At 47.6% G+C, this 13,844-nt stretch overlaps 1 protein-coding gene across 3 annotated transcripts in view; it reads left to right on the plus strand.

The window, feature by feature from the left end:
• The window catches only part of SETD2 (SET domain containing 2, histone lysine methyltransferase), a 1,034,666-nt gene that overhangs the window by 150,651 nt on the left and 870,171 nt on the right, over positions 1–13,844 (plus strand). The window lies entirely within an intron of this gene.

Consider the following 13,844-nt stretch of genomic DNA (forward strand, 5'->3'; position numbering starts at 1 on the left):
TACAGCACCGAAAGTGATAACGCAAACATTTACCAGTGGCCACGACTCTCAGACGCAAACCCTGCTTCAGTTGCATCAACATCCAAACCATCGAGAATTAAAACTCGGGCGCCAAAATTAGACTATTACAACCCTCTGCGGCTGCACTGCAGTCCAGCTGGGGGAAGAGAAGGGCGGGCATTGATATAACCATGAAATTAGAAAGCCTTGAGAGCCGCTTTCGTTGCTATTGACTCATAGAGCAGGGTTCGAACCCTTGCCGCAAGTGTCGACAATGCAACAGGCACACGCGCCCCCCAAGCTATCACCCTTGGACAGGAAAAAGTAAGAGTGAAATGAGACAGACATTACTTCATACTGACAAGTCTATGTTAAAGGTTTTTCCAACTGGCTGAAATGTTTTAATTCTGTGGTGCATGACTGAAGTGTGCGTCGTTTGAGCTGCGTGAAAAAAATTGCATTCCCTGTCGAAATAGAACAAAGGCAACAGCACCGCGCTCCGGTTATCGTCCCCGCTGTGCCTGCATGCATCCAGATGCACTTATTTGTAATTTTTTTATTTAATGCAATTTTATATAGAGCGGACTTTACCCAAAAGTGTCAGAGCGCTTCACAATAGAACCAAGACCGTTAAATGAGGACGTTTACAAGTTACAAATACAAACGAGAAAGATGAAAAAGTAAGATAAAACAATAGATGTTAGTCACACAGGGATCAAAAACACAATAGGATTCGGATCGCACAGGCATAGATTTCATATTTACAACATTATAAGAACTGCCTGGCATCGGTCTAGTGGTGGCAGGAAATAAAGGACAGCCAAACTCATTCATGTCGTGGAAACCTGTTCACGGCCTTGTTTACTTGGTGTAAATTCAAAAGCACGTTGTTTCTAAACACTATCCCTTTACTTGCATCTCAATGGCTAACTGAAGGTAGCTTTATGGGTCCATGTGTTTCTAACACATGGCCCCATAAAGATAAGAAAGTGCTCTGCGACAGCAGAAAAGCAGGCCACCGAGTCCGGCTCGCAGGGGAAAGGGCGGCTACAGAAAACCCTCATTTCCAATGGCAGGCCACCGTTTAGCATAAACGGTGACGCCAGCCAATGGAAATGAGGGGTGGGGCTTAAAGCCCTCTTCTGAAAGTCCTTGTAAGCAATAAATCTTGCAGAGCGGGCTGCGCATGTGCGCAACAATGCTAGGCGAGACCTAAAAAGGGGAAAATACTACAATTCTGGACCCAGCCACTAGATGGCGAAATAACGCACAGCATAATGAATCCAGATAATTCTTCAAGCTGCAAAACTACACCGACAGGTAAGAAACTATTTGTTTCCTCCATAGGATAACATTGACTGTTTTTCTATAAAACGTTTCTAAGTGTGGAGTTGGAAAATCTAAGAAATCCTTTTACAGTTGTACTAAATAACAAAAACGCTTTCACTCACCTGTCAACAGGAATGTCCCAGTGTAGTATCCAGGTATACTGCACTGTGTAAGAAAAGTAATCTGCAAAGTAATCTACTGGTTATTTTACTAAAAATCCTATACAAAGTATATGTATTGTGTTCTGAAAAGCATCAATTATCAATAACACTACTGTAATCAAATCAAAGTACATTTACAATAACAAACCAAACTGTGTTACAACTGCATTACTACTGTAAAGTATGTACTACCCCAAATAGAGAGTTAGGTGCTAGCTACATTACCTCTGCCTACCTTTGGGTTCAACTGGTCTCTGTGCACACTATACATCCCTTTGGTATAGTATATACAGAGCCAGCTTCCTACATTGTTGCGTAACCAAGTGTAAGGTGTAGGAAGCTGGGTCTGTATACACTATACAAAAGTTAGGTATAGTGTGCATAGAGTCCAGTGGAACCCCAAAGGTAGGCAGAGGTAAAAGTAGATAATTCCTTACACTCGATTTGTGGTAGTGTGGGCGAGCAGTAGGGCTTTATCAGTAGGTAGTGTTAAGCGTTTATTGTACACACTCGGACAAGAAATGATGTCACACCCTCAAAAACTGAACTCAGACCAATTGTTTGTATCCAAAAATATTTGTTGTATTTTTATTTCTAGAACCAATCGGGACTTGGCACAGGTCAATATGATTGTACTTTTCAAAACATATTGTTAAAAAGCAAGCTGTATGAAGAATGGCTTTTCTTACAGGTTTGTAAATACAGTTGGAATTACTTTTGGATTACTTTTCAGGAATACTTTTTCAGGATTACTTTTTCTACTCAGTGTGCTATCCCTAGACATCATACTGGGGAACGTTACTGGATAAAAGGTAAGTAATTCAGTTTTTCACAAAGCTAAGTTTCTTAGGTTCCCATACAAAACACCCTCCACACTTAGAGGTTTTTCAGAAGAAAACAGTCAATGCAATCCTATGGAGACAAATTGGGTTATCGTTTTGCAGGTAGGTGAACGGTCTTAAGCGTTGAGTTTCTGGTGTTAGAACATCCCCAGGGTCAAGGATGCACTCAAAGGGCACGCTCAGTGGCACTAAGGCGGCCGGGTGCCGAGTGCTGAGGCCCAGTGTTATCCAAAAGGTGATAGGGGGCCTCCGGTTGGTGGTTACTCACAGGCACGCCACTTGGATGTGGGAGAAAAGCTCCTAGGGTTTAGCTCAGGGCAATGAGGGATCCGATTAAGCACACAAAGGTGCACCCACAGCAGCCCAGGGACAGCCCGTTGCAGGGTGCTGATTTGGCATCCGGTGCCCTGTTGTTTTCAGTATGAGTTGCCGGTTTTGGATTGTGGCTGCAGGCTCGGTCCAGGAGTCTTCCAGGAGGAACCAACTGCTGGGCAGGTAAGTTGGAAGGCTCTTGGACGTAGGTGCACCTTGGGTCTCTTCTCCAGGGCGCAGGGCGGCCGGATGCAGGTTTGCCTTTTGAGGTCGGATTTCACCTTACCCCGCCACTTGTGGTTGGGAGGAGGGAGGTCTCTGTGCAGAGGTTGCAGTCGACTTCAGGGAACCCTGGAGGAGTCTACCCATGGTGGACTTGGACTCTGGGGTGCTGGGAGACCTCGCTGGGACCGGTGGGCCACTCGGGCCGTAGGCTTTGAGTGCAGTGGTGATTCCAGGCGTCTGGTTTCTTTGTCCTCAGCAGGCTCAGAGTCTTTCTTTGGTGATTCTTTTGAACAGAGCAACTGTTCTAAGGAGATCTGGTCTTTGTTGAAGGCAGTCAGTCCTCCCAGGGGTTCTAGAGGTCGCTGCCTGCGGGACAAGGTGACTTTTGGCGCAGGATCTCTGGAGCAGGTAGTGCTGGGGCCAAGTCAGTATTTCTATGCAGTTTCCTCTGCTGTGCACCTTCTTTGATCCTTCTTCGTGTGTGGTGGGAATCTGCCATCTGGGTTCAGGGCTGCCCCTATATACTGTTTTTAGGGGGCTTTTTAGGGGTTTCGTGGTCAGTTGCCAATGGGCTACTGACCTTAGGGTGACTACACCCTTGGTGTGCTCACCTCCTTTGGGGGAGTGGGTACAATCCCTAACACTGATTTGCGAGTGCCTGCAAGATGGTGGGCACTGAAGAGGGGGCTTCACATCGCCTCCTCGTCCTGAGGGTGGGGTTGGCAGTGGTGGACAAACCTTCTGGGCTGTTCTAATTTTTCCAGTCTGTCCTCGCCCAAAAAAGGGGAAGAGACGAGAAGGGGACTTGCCACTGATAGCAGGAGAGTCTGGCGGCTGTGTTACAAAGGCGACAAAGCCTTTGACGCCCCCTTGCCAGTGGGTTGCATGTGTGCCATGTCGACTCTTCACTTTTCTCTGCATCAAAACAAGCTGCCTGCAATGGCAGTATGTGTGTATGGTAAGGTACAGGACCTCTAAGGGTGGCACAATATGTGCTGCAAAGTCCTCCTAGGCAGACACACCTGGCTCTATATCCAGCTTTACGCTGGATGTAAGCAGAACCTATTGAATATGGCTTTTGATGGCCAACATCTCTTTTGCCCTCAGGTGGCCCAAATGCTAGAGAAGATCAAGTAAGATATGGAGACAGATAAGGCGATCAGCACATTTCAGACATCTACTCCTTTTGCCACACACCCTATCGTAGAGGCTCGAAGTCAACCTCCCCCGAAGCATTAATCAATCATTACTTGTTAATTGTGGCTACTGACCTGTGAGGATCTCAAGGCTCTGGAGAGGGGTGTGTAGATCCGACTGGATGCTGAGGTTCATTTGAAGAGCCAGGTCTTGAAATCCTTTCCGAATTGTGAGTTTTGCAGCGTGAATCTTTCTGGATTTACTATGCTGTGCATTTTTCCGCCATCTAGGGGTTGGGTCCGGAATTGTAGTATTCTTCTTTTTTTGTTTTTGTTTTTTTCCTTCGTGGCCCAGGTGGACGTCGACATACCACCATTTGGTGTCCTTCGTGATGTCGACGCGCTAACTCCAGAAGCTCCCACCTTTGGTCGCCATCTTCAGATTCTTTTTTCCGCCGTTGGGTCTGGATCAACAGGAAGGAGCTCCAAGAACTTTGGAGAGAAGAATCGACGAAAGATTGGAATATATCACCGGAGAAGACACCGGAGACGACACCGGAGACCAAGTAGGAGTAAACTCGACTACAGTTCAGAGAACTTAGAAGAATTCGACGTTTTTCGAAGGAGAATGCGCATACAGGGGGCTCCCTGGGCGCGGTGATGGACAAGACTCCGTTCAAATTCTGCGCAAACTGCTACCACAAGTACGCGCAGAAGGACCAACATCCGGTTTGCAATCTCTGCCTGCCGCTCGACCATCGAAGCGAGGACTGCAACGCCTGTGCAGCGTTCACCCCGAAGACTCTCAGAGTAAGGGAGAGACAGAGAAGAGCAAACTACAACATGTAGGGGCAGGGGACGCCCCCATCGCTACGAGATTTGGGACTCTCCAGCAGAGAGGAAGACAACGAAGCAGAAGGACCAGAAGTCGTGGTCGTCGAGGTCGAAAAGAAAACATCGAAGGAGTCGTCGAACACTAAACCCTCCACTGATACTCGCAAAGGCGAGCTAAAGTCCTCGAAAGGAGCAGGGCCGTCGAAGCACTCGACGTCGACTACTGCATCCAGGGACAAACAGTCCATCGGATTCTCTGAGAAGGACCACCAGACGGCGAAATCCCAAGACAAGGGAAAGGCCCCGAAGAGCAGCCACGAAAAAGAGGCCTCGACGTCGAAAGGCGAAGGCCCGAGACAGGTTTCGACGTCGACAACCGCGAAGAGGAAGGTCGAGGCCTTTGAAGCCGATCACGCGGCAGAGATGGAGAAAAAAAGAAAGAGGCTTGAGGCCGAAATGGCTAACATCTTGCAACGCAAGAAAGACTTCAACGAAAAGCTAAAATCCTACAGCATACCGTCTAAGTCTACACCCGAAACAGGAAAGGGCATAGAGGAATTCGAAGCGCCGAATACACCTGGAGAGGAAGAGGACCTGTACTACGGGACAGGCGAAGGGGAAGAAGATGAGACTTACCAAGAGTCGACTTCTTCGGAGGCTCAAGACTTGCCGTGGGAAGATCTCGACGCCGAATCACCGGAAGAGGGCGTAGACTCGTATCCGTCGAGGCCTTCGCCGCCGGACGACATAGGGATCTACAATCAAGTCATCAAAAGGGCGGCTGAGACGTATGGGGTGCAGTTAGAGGAAGAGAAACTCCAGTCTTGCTTCCTCTTGGAGACCTTGCTGCCTTAAAAGACTAGAAGCCAGTTCCTGCCCATGCTCCCAAGTGTGCTGGACCAGGGGAAGGAGGCATTCAAAGAGCCTGCCATGTGTAGAGAAGAAATATAAACATTCTTCGAAGGACCCCATGTACATCAGAGGGTCAGTACCAGCCGACTCCATCATTACATCCACAGCTCAGAAAAGAGCAAATATACCCACAAACTCTAGCCCGCCACCAGACAAAGAAAGCGAGAGGATGGCCATGATAGGTAGGAAGATGGAAAGGAGTGCAGCCATACAATGGCACATCGCCAACTCCAATGCGCTCATCAACAGACACGCATTCCAGCACTGGGAAGAAGTGGGAGAACTGCTCAAGCATGTACCAGAACAATACCAGAGAAGAGCAAGCCACCTGGTAGAAGAGGGGAAGAACATGGCTAATACATGTTTAAAGTCAGCCCTGGACGCAGCAGAGACATCGAGCAGGCAGATGATGCTGGGGATCACAGAAAGGAGACATGTCTGGTTAAGAATTTCAGGTTTCAAGAATGAGGTCCAAAACAACCTCCTCAACACACCCTTCAACGGGGAACAACTGTTTGGAGCACCAGTTGATGAAAAGTTGAACCAGCTGAAGAAAGATAACGAAACAGCGAGATCTATGGGGGCTCTGCAGTTCTGAGGTATGAGAAGAGGAACACCTTCCAGTAGACCGAAAGGCAGAGGAAATCATCAGCCTGGGGCAACACACCAAACCACCCAGCAAGGTTATCAAGGGGGTAACCAGGGACAGCAGCAAGGACAGCAGCAGCAAAACTGGCAGTACCAGCCCCGAGGACAATCCTTTCGAGGGCGAGGCCGAGGAAGGGGTAATGGCCAGAGGGGAAGGCAGCCGACCACAGGAAAGTGACTCACCAGCAGAAACAACGCACTCCTGGATGAGACCCCAGGAAGTACAGAAAGAGACCGGACAAAAACCAGCAAAATATTTCAAAAACTCCTCCAACACACATCACCGGTAGGAGGCAGATTAAAACACTTCCTCCAGGAGTGGAGGAAAATAACATCAGACAAATGGATATTAAACCTCATACAATATGGGTACTGTATAGACCTGGAAAGGCCACCGTAAAACAGAAGGCCAAAGGTCCGAGTGCGCACAGCAAAAGAGCTGACACACTTGAGGGAGGAAGCACGAGAATTGCTAAAGAAAAGAGCCATAGAAATTGTGCCACAAAAACAGAGGAACAAAGGGGTATACTCAACCTACATCCTCATACCAAAGGTAGATGGAACATTACGTCCAATTTTGGACCTCAGATTCCTAAACAGGTTCATAAAAACTAAAAAGTTCAAGATGACCTCCCTCCAAGAGGTCATACCTCAACTACAAAGAGGAAACTACATGGCAACTATAGACTTAAAGGACACCTACTTGCACATCCCCATCAACAGCAAACACAAACACCTCCTCAGATTTACAATAGGCACAAATCACCACCAGTTCACAGTGATAGCTTACGGACTAAAATCAGCACCGAGAGTCTTCACAAAATGTCTGGCAGCAGTAGCAGCACACTTAAGGAGGAAGGGGATACATGTATACCCATACCTCGATGACTGGCTGGTAAAAGCAAGCTCACACCACAGGTGCAGGAAGCACATAGAGATAGTGATACAGACGCTGGCCCAACTGGGGTTTTCGATCCATTGGGAGAAAATGTCAATAGAACCAGAACATCTGAAGAGGTTCTTAGGAGCAGAAATCAACACCATACAATGCACGGTGATTCCATGTGCAAAGAGGACTCTGACTATATGCAAGGAGACGCGGCTTTACCGCAAGGGGCAAGCTCTGACAGTGAGGACTGTGAGCAAACTGATTGGGATGATGGCATCATGCATACATTTGGTACCAAATATTCGCTTACACATGAGGCCATTCCAAGAATGGATCCTGCAGCAATGGTCACAAGCGACAGGGAGTTGGGAGGATCTAGTGGTTGTCACACAAACAGTACAGCAAGAAATAGCGTGGTGGAACCAGAAGAACAGCACAGGGGAGATCATTTACACAACCAACTGTAACCATTACAACAGACGCCTCCCAGAAGGGGTGGGGAGCGCACACAAACAAACTCAAAGTAAGGGGGTTGTGTGGACATCAGGATGCAATAAAGCACATCAACTACCTAGAACTCAAGACAGTGTTCCTAGCCTTAAAGGCCTTTCTGAAACTGCTGTACGGGAACAGAGTACTGATACAAACAGACAATACAACTACCATGTTCTACATCAACAAGCAAGGAGGGACGCATTCAGTGACACTCTCACGGCTCGCGCAGGAAATATGGAGATGGGCAATCCCCAGAAAGATAGACCTGTTAGCAATACATCTACCAGGGAAGGACAATGTTGAGGCAGACTGGCTCAGTAGACAGACATCCGCATCCCACGAATGGGAGATGAACCAACAGGAAATCCAGAAGGTATTCCACAAATGGGGGACTCCACAAATAGACCTCTTTGCAACACACCAAAATGCAAAATGTCAAAACTTCGCATCCAGTGTACCGTCCAGACAGTCCCTGGGGAATGCGCTATGGATAAGCTGGTCAGGGACATTTGCATAAGCTTTTCCACCAGTACCACTACTACACAGAGTGCTGAGCAAGTGCAGGACCTGCAGCATGACGCTCATCCTGATAGCACCCTAATGGGCCAGGCAAACATGGTTCTCACAAATCATGGAGATGTCACAAACGCACGCACACAGGTTCCCCACCAGGAAGGACCTGCTAACCCTGCAAAACGGAAGAGTACTACACCCAGAACCAGAAAGCCTCAGCCTAGCTGCATGGCTCCTGAGGACAGAGTTTGCACACCTCAAATTACTGGCAAGTACGATGGCGGTACTCAGAGAGGCAAGAAGACCGACCACAAGGAAGTGCTACGTAGCAAAGTGGAAGAGATTCACCGAATGGTGCATTAGGGAAAATCTGCAAACAAAGATTACTAAGGAATCAACAGTACTAAGATACTTAACGCATCTACTGCAAAATAAGCTAGGCTACACGTCCCTAAGGGTCCACTTAGCGGCAACTGTGGCTTACACAAGAGGAGAAACAGTGAAAAGTTTCTTCACATCACAGGTGGTAAAAAGATTCCTAGAAGGTGCAAAAAGGATCGCTCCTCCAGGCAAAATGCCAGCACCAGCATGGAACCTCAATGTAGTGCTCACACAGCTAATGAAAGCACCATTTGAGCCTATTCACAAAGCTACACTGCATATGCTCACGTTAAAGACTGCCTTCCTAGTAGCTATCACATCACTGCGAAGAGTAAGTGAATTACAAGAGCTAACGCTCCAAGAACCCTACCTACAAATATACAGTGATAGGATTGTCATGAGAATGGTGTCGAAGTTCCACATAAACCAGACAGTTCAAATACCAAGTTTTTTTTTCCAAAAACCGTCCACGAGCAAAGAAAGAGCCTTACTCACACTGGACGCCAGGAGGGCAATGATGCACTATATGGAAAGAACAAAAGAATGCAGAAAAACAGCAATTTTTTGTATCCTTTGCTAGCAGTTTTTTGGGACGACCTGTTACCAAAAATACCATTGCACGATGGACTGCACAAACCATTCTGCTCTGCCACAAGCAGGCAGATCAGCCATTACAAGGAGCAGTTCATGCTCACTCAACAAGGAAGAAAGGAGCAACAATTGCGTTTCTAGCAAACACACCTATCCAAGACATTTGCCAAGCGGCAACATGGTCTTCGGTGCATACGTTCACTAAGCACTACTGTGTGGATATCCAAATGAAAAAAGAAGCGCAAGTGGGACAGAAGGTCTTGCAACACATTTTCAGTAACCAGTGCTCATCTTCCACCCAACCTCCACTATGAGGAGAAACCGCTACAAAGTCTATGCACAGCATAGTGAATCCAGAAAGATTCACGCTGCAAAACGTATAGTTTCTTACCTGTCGGTGTAGTTTTGCAGCTTGAAGACTTTCTGGATTCACTAGCGAACCCACCCTCCTCTGCCAGAAAGATGAGACCGGAGGATAAAAGGTGGGTAGAAGGTGAAAAGACTTTACAAGGATTAAATAAGAAAACAAAGAGAGAAAAAAGAATCCGAAGATGGCGACCAAAGGTGGGAGCTTCCGGAGGACACCAAATGGTGGTATGTCGACGCCCACCTGGACCACGGAAAAAAAAAAGAGAAGAAATACTACAATTCCGGACCCACTACTAAATGGCGGAATAATGCACAGCATAGTGAATCCAGAAAGTCTTCAAGCTGCAAAACTACACTGACAGGTAAAAAATTATATGATATAACCTTACTCACTATAGTGGTAGCTTGGTCGAGCAGTAAGGCAGTATCAGAGGACAGTGTAAAGCATTTGTTGTACACACTCAGTCAGCAAATGGTCTCACACAATCAAGAACTGAACACTAAGCCAATGGTTTGTTTATAAAAATATATGGTTGTTTTATTTTAGAACCAACAATAGGTATCAAAATATACATTCTCAGAATGAGATGCTTTAGTTAAATACTTTGCAATAGGTAATTGACTTTTGAATGCAATGGTTAAACTTTGTTGCAATAGGCAACACAATTTCAAACACAATAATACATTGACCTCAATGGGGTTTTTAAGTATCGGGGTTGCAAACAGTGGCCGACACAGCACATCGCATCGCTCAGAGGGACCCCGCGGCTCGTAGAGCAGATATTGTCCGGTTGGGCCTGGCGTGGGAGGAACGCCGGGCCTGAGGCACGCATTGAAATCGGCTGGCCTATAATCCGTGAGGAGGCCAGTGAGTAGGTCCTGAGTGGGTCCGCCGCAGGAAAACAGCACAGCGAAAGGCCAGCAGTTCAGTTGGACCCGGGTACGGAGCCCTTCAAGCGTGGAGGCCCATACGTAGGACACCAAATGGTGGTATGTCGACGCCCACCTGGGCCACGAAAAAAAAAAAAAGAGAAGAATTATTACAATTCCGGACCCAACCACTAGATGGCGGAATAATGCACAGCATAGTGAATCCAGAAAGTCTTGAAGCTGCAAAACTACACCGACAGGTAAGAAACTATACGTTACTGGGATTGCCTGAGGTGGATAGGCATGGTGTTCTAGGTTTTTGCGGTGAGATAGGAGAAAGATCTCCCTCTGATTCTGGTCTTGCTGATTCGAGGCACAGTGACGAGGGCCAGCTGGGCGCAACTGAGGTGTGTGCTAGGTACGTTGAAGGTGAGCTGGTGGTTCAGGTATGCTGATCCGACGTGGAGAGCTTTGTAGGCGTGTGTGAGGAACTTGAAGGTGATTCTTTTGTTGACTGGGAGCCAGTGGAGTTCTCCTAGGTGTCCGGAGATGTGGCTGTGGCAGGGGATGTTGAGAACCAGTCTGGCTGCGGCTTTCTGCACATAATGAAGTTTTCTAAGGAGATTCTGTGTGATGCCTGCGTGGAGTGTGTTGCCATAGTTGACAGACCCCCCAGGATATAGCGGCACGGATTAGCAAATTTAGCGGCACAAATATGGAAATTTAGCGGCACAAATATGGAAATTTAGCGGCATTTTTGTGGCACTTTATTTTACTCCTAATCATTCATTGTCAGCCTTAAATCAATGTAATCTGTTTTAGCAGAGTATTCCGCTTTGAAATTGGCAACCTGGGATATGGAACAAAGGAAGCAGCCCACAGGTGAAGGCTGTTATCCCTTGGAAATGCAATCCTCCATTTGCTTTACTATAGGTTCTGAGAAGCCCATCAAAGATGGCCTGGTAGCATCCCATAGGAAATGGCATTCCAGAATCTACCTTAGTGAAATTAAATATTTACCTAAGATCACACAATTTCAGCATGGAAGCCACGATTTTATCCAGATATTCTGGTTTCACTCTGAAGTGCGGTGAGAGGCCCCCGGGCAGTGAGAGTCAGTGCCCCCTTTGTGGTGGGGCCAGTGGCCCTGTTGTGTCATGAGAGGACCCCAGGCATTGACAGTCAGTACAACTGTTTTAAAAGTTCTGAACATCTGAGAATGTCACAAGGGAGGGTTTGATGAAGAGGAATGAAAAAACCCACCAGATTAATTGCATCACCTTACTGGCTCGGAGCAGGTACTCCAGATAGCGCAGTAGCCTGGGAAGTATGGTAGGCTGCGGGTCTAGGAACCCGTCTCCCACACATTCAGGGTGCCATGTTACAGCCAGCTCGGAAAGCCAAGGTAAGGCAGCCCAGGCCAGGGCCTTGGTTGGACCCTTTAACTCTGTTCCCATGATGCCCCTCGGCGTCCCTTTTCTTGTCTCGTGGGTTGTCTGCTCTTGGGGGTGAGTGAAGTGGCAGTTGTGAGGGCCTGTGACCGACTGGGAGCAACCAATGCAGTCCTCGTAGAATTTACAAAACACAGTGAACAGTGAACAACTGCACGTGCCCCAATTCCATATGAAAAAGCATCCTCAGGGCGGGCATCTGCTAAGAAATGTCCTGGTGTTTATCCTATGCCTACAACAGTAGTGTCAGGGCAGTTGGCATGTGTGCTGACTGCCCCCTTCTTCCCGGGGCATCAAGGACACGGTGAAACATGGCATTCTGAAGGTGTATCTTCAGATTACACTGCCCTGGTATCTGCCAATGCCTACAACAGTAGTGGCAGGGCATGATCCCCTTCTAACATGTCAAACAGCACTCCAGCTGTGCACACAGCGCTCAGCAGAAGGCAGACCTTGCTTGGGCCATGCTGCTTTCAAACAGTGGCCTGTAGTGAACAAGTTTGGAAAATGGAATGCATCTGAGAGACCCTATCTCCGGAAATGGTAAGCTTATTGATTGCTTTAATTATTCTGTCTTTTTTTTAAATGTTGATGGTATATTTGTTGTGTTTCATGCCTGCGTGGATTAGATTCACGATGCTATTTTTATATTTTTAAACAAATTTTCAAGTTACAACAGTGACTCCATTTAAAATGGATGATCATTGTCATGTAACAACCCTTTCCCTGCAATTTCGCGGGCACTTTTGTAAAAATCGCTGAATTTTTACAAAAGTGCCGATTTCGCGGCAAACTGCGAAATCCTGGAGGGTCTGAGTTGAGTCTGATGCTAATGAGTGCATCGGTGACCATCTTCCTGGCAGCAGTGGGGATCCATCTGAAGGTCTTCCGAAGCAGACGAAGAGTGTGGAAACATGATGAGGAGATGGCGTTGATCTGGTGGTTCATTGGTGAGCGATGAGTCCAGTATGATCCTGAGGTGTGGTAGGGGTCCCTACCTCGGGCCACCAGGATTCATCCCAAGCGGAGGTGTTGGGGCCCCAGGATTAACACTTTGGTCTTGTTTGAGTTGAGTTTGAGGCAGCTGTCTCTCATCCAGGTGGTCACAGCTGTCATCCCGTTGTGATAGTTGTCTCTGGCGATGGTGAGCATGCTGGTGAGGGGGATAATCAGCTGTGTGTCATCGACATAGGAAACAGTGTTGAGTCCGTGGCTCCTGATGATGGCTGGGAGCAGGGCCATGTACATGTCAAAGAGCGTGGGGCTCAGGGTGGAGCCCTGAGGCACTCCGCAGCTGATCTCTGTGGGTTCTGAGAATAATGGAGTAAGTCTGACTCGCTGTGTTCTACCGGTGACGAAGGAGCGGAGCTTTATCGCTGATGCCAGCGCCGTGAAGTCTGGTGATTAGGGTGTGGTGAGAGACCGTGTCGAAGGCAGCCGATAGGTCGAGGAGGATCAGGGTTGCTGTTTCTTCCCTGTCGAGGAGGGAGTGGATGCTGTCGGTGGCGAAGAGGAGGGCGGTCTTGGTGCTGTGGTTGCTTCGGAAGCTGGGTTGAGAGGAGTCCAGGACGTGGTTGGCTTCAATGATCTCAGAGAGTTGGGCTTTGATGGCCTTGGCTGGGAAGGAAATCAGGAAGGTGGGTCTGAAGTTCTGTTTTTAAAACAATCTATTTATTTAAACCTTTTTATTAAACATATACCCAGGAGCGAAAAGGTGATCATACATTAGAATTGAATGACACAGAATACAGGAGATCCCACCTCAACTTTAGTGCCCAAAACGTGGGTATAGAAATGAAATTACAGTAGTATTGTCAACAACTATGACCAGGGTCCGAAGTTAATGAGGTCTTTTGGGTCAGCGGACGGTTGCTTTAGCAGGGTGT

This window comes from Triturus cristatus, chromosome 10 (genome assembly GCF_964204655.1).
Source record: "Triturus cristatus chromosome 10, aTriCri1.1, whole genome shotgun sequence".
NCBI lineage: Eukaryota > Metazoa > Chordata > Amphibia > Caudata > Salamandridae > Triturus > Triturus cristatus.